Source organism: Oncorhynchus nerka, linkage group LG2 (assembly GCF_034236695.1).
Source record: "Oncorhynchus nerka isolate Pitt River linkage group LG2, Oner_Uvic_2.0, whole genome shotgun sequence".
NCBI lineage: Eukaryota > Metazoa > Chordata > Actinopteri > Salmoniformes > Salmonidae > Oncorhynchus > Oncorhynchus nerka.
The window spans coordinates 41,223,404-41,227,186 of NC_088397.1; positions in this window are offsets into that span (position 1 = coordinate 41,223,404).

Here is a 3,783-nt window from a genome sequence, read left to right on the forward strand (position 1 = left end):
ACTGTAACATTGTCTAGCTTTCAATTCAATTAGCTAAATGGTCAACAGAGTTACCTCGTCATATGAGCGAGACAAGTCGTATTGCATGCTGCATATTTCAAGTGCACTCAAACAGATATTTATCTTCAGTCTTTGGGAGCAACCGTTAGTTCTTCTTAACACACTGACAGCCGATCACACTTTCATCTAAGGCCGTGTTTACGTCTGGGCTGCATTCAAATCAAACTTTATTTGTCACATGCGCTGAATACAAAAAGTGTAGACTTTACCGTGAAATTCTTACTTACAAGCCTTTAACCAACAGTGGATTGCAGTTCCCGTATATACATGAGGGGTATGTACGGGATTGCTGATTGGTTCCAAGTTTAGCAATTTGCAAATTTGCCTGAGCAGACAGTGTTGAAATGTACTTTTTCTGAGAAAATGTGCAAGAATTGAAGGAATAAACTAATTTTACAGTAACCATAATATGTAATTGTCATATAAAGCAATTCTCAATGAACACTGAACAAAAATATAAACTCAAACATGCTACAATTTCATAGATTTTTCTGAGTTACAGTTCATATGAGGAAGTCAGTCAATTTAAATAAATTGAAGTACCTCACCACTCCAGGTGATTGTGACACTTTCCCACTATTGCTTTCCCATAATTGCACTTATTCACTAACACCTATACTTTACTTTTATATTCCATAATTTGACTCCTTCGAATCATTTACTCCCTCGAAATGTTTTGCAAACGCTGGGAAAGGAGCTGGCGCACTAGAGTAGGGAAGTTCTGTAATACTTTCCAGGTCTATGCCTAAACAGTTCGAGCTTCTATTTTTTTAAATGAATCTCACCAGAAATAAGTCTCTCACTGTTGCTGCCTGTTATATATAGACCCCCCTCAGCTCCCAGCGGTGCCCTGGACACCATATGTGAATTGATTGCCCCCCATCTATCTTCAGAGTTTGTTCTGCTAGGTGACCTAAACTGGGATATGCTTAAACACCCCGCCCGTCCTACAATCTAAGCTAGATACCCTCAATCTCACACAAATGATCAAGCAACCCACCAGGCACAACCCTAAATCCGTAAACATGGGCACCCTCATAGATATTATCCTGACCAACTTGCCCTCCAAATACAACTCTGCTGTTTTCAATCAGGATCTCAGCGATCACTGCCTCATTGCCTGCATCGGTTATGGGTCCGCGGTCAAACGACCACCCCTCATCACTGTCAAATGCTCCCTAAAACACTTCTGTGAACAGGCCTTTCAAATCGACCTGGCCCAGGTATCCTGGAAGGATATTGACCTCATCCCGTCAGTAGAGGATGCCTAATTGTTTAGAAAAAAAAAATGTAGAACTAAGAACAGATATAGCCCTTGGTTCAATCCAGATCTGACTGCCCTCTACCAGCACAAAAACATCCTGTGGCGGACTGCACTAGCATCGAATAGTCCCCGCGATATGCAACTTTTCAGGGAAGTCAGGAACCAATACACACAGTCAGTTAGGAAAGCAAAGGCTAGCTTTTTCAAACAGAAATTTGCTTCCTGCAGCTCTAACTCCAAAATGTTCAGGGACACTGTAAAGTCCATGGAGAATAAGAGACCCTCCTCCCAGCTGCCCACTGTGATGAGGCTAGGAAATACTTTCGCCACCGATAAGTCCACGATAATCGAGAATTTCAAAAAGCCTTTCTCTACGGCTGGCCGTGCTTTCCTCCTGGCTATCCCAAACCTGGCCAACAGCTCCACACCCCCCGCAGCTACATGCCCAAGCCTCCCCAGCTTCTCCTTCACCCAAATCCAGATAGCAGATGTTCTGAAAAAGCTACAAAATCTGGACCCGTACAAATCAGCCGGACTAGACAATCTGGACCTTCTTTTTCTACAATTATCCGCCGCCATTGTTGCGACCACTATTACTAGTCTGTTCAACCTCTCTTTCCTATCGTCTGAGATTCCTAAAGATTGGAAAGCTGCCGCAGTCATCCACCTCTTCAAAGGGGGTGATATTCTAGACCCAAACGGTTACAGACCTACAGTATATCCATCCTGCCCTGCCTTTCCAAAGTCTTCGAAAGCCAAGTTAACAAACAGATCACTGACCATTTCAAATCCCACCGTACCTTCTCCGCTGTGCAATCTGGTTTCCCGAGCTGGTCACGTGTGCACCTCAGCCACGCTCAAGCCACGCTCAAGGTACTAAACGATATCATAACCACCATCGATAAAAGGCCGTCTTCATCGACCTGGCCAAGGCTTTTGACTCTGTCAATCACCGAATTCTTATCGGCAGACTAATCAGCCTTGGTTTCTCAAATGACTGCCCTGCCTGCCTCACCAACTACTTCTCAGATAGAGTTCAGTGTGTCAAATCTTTTCTCTATATATATCAATGATGTCGCTCTTGCTGCGGGTGATTCCTTGATCCACTTCCACGCAGACAACACCATTCTGTATACATCTAGCCCTTCTTTGGACACTGTGTTAACTAACCTCCAAACAAGCTTCAATGCCATACACCACTCCGTGGCCTCCAACTACTCTTAAACGGTAGTAAAACTAAATGCACGATATTCAACTGATCGCTGCCTGCACCGGCCCGCCCGACTAGCATCACTACTCTGGACGGTTCTGACTTAGAATATGTGGACAACTACAAATAGCTAGGTGTCTGTCTAGACTGTAAACTCTCATTCCAGACTCATATTAAGCATCTCCAATCCAAAATTAAATCTAGACTCGGCTTCCTATTTCGCAACAAAGCCTCCTTCACTCACGCTGCCAAACATACCCTCGTAAAACTGACCATCCTACCGATCCTCGACTTTGGCAATGTAATTTACAAAAATAGCCTCCAACACTTTTTGTGGCCATCCGTTTTGTCATCAAAGCCCCATATACCACCCACCACTGCGACCTGTAAGCTCTCGTCGGCTGGCCCTCGCTACATATTCATCGCCAGACCCACTGGCTCCAGGTAATCTATAAGTATTTTCTAGGTAAATCTCCACCTTATCTCAGCTCACTGGTCACCATAACAACACACACCCATAACACGCGCTCCAGCAGGTATATCACACGGGTCATCCCCAAAGACAACACATCCTTTGGCCACCTTTCGTTCCAATTGTCTGCTGCCAATGACTGTAACGAATTGCAATAATCACTGAAGTTGGAGACCTATATCTCCCTCACTAGCTGTAATTATCAGCTATCTGAGCAGCTCACCGATCGCTGCAGCTGTACACAGCCCATCTGTAAATAGCACATCCAACTTACCTACCTCATCCCCTTATTGTTTTTATTAACTTTCTTTGCTCTTTTACACACCAGTATTTATAATTGCACATCTATCACTCCAGTGCTAATTTGCTAAATTGTAATTACTTCGCTACTATAAAAAAATCTATAAACAGTGTGTGCAAAGGAGTACCGAGGTAAGGCAATAAATATATTGCCTTACCTCGGTACTCCTTTTGCACACACTGTTTATAGATTTTTTTATATTGTTATTGACTGTACTTTTGTTTATCCCATGTGTTATTGTTTTTTGTCACACTGCTTTGCTTTATCTTGGCACGGTCGCAGTTGTAAATGAGAACTTGTTCTCAACTGGCCTACCTGGTTAAATAAAGGTTAAATTAATACAAATAACAAAGTAAAGAGGAAGTAGAATCCTTCACTTCCGTTGTTTATATGTGCCCATAGCAACGTTCGAAAATGAGAGGGATACTTAACCCGTACAGTAGGTGGCGGCATCCACCACTAACGTATGTTTGTGG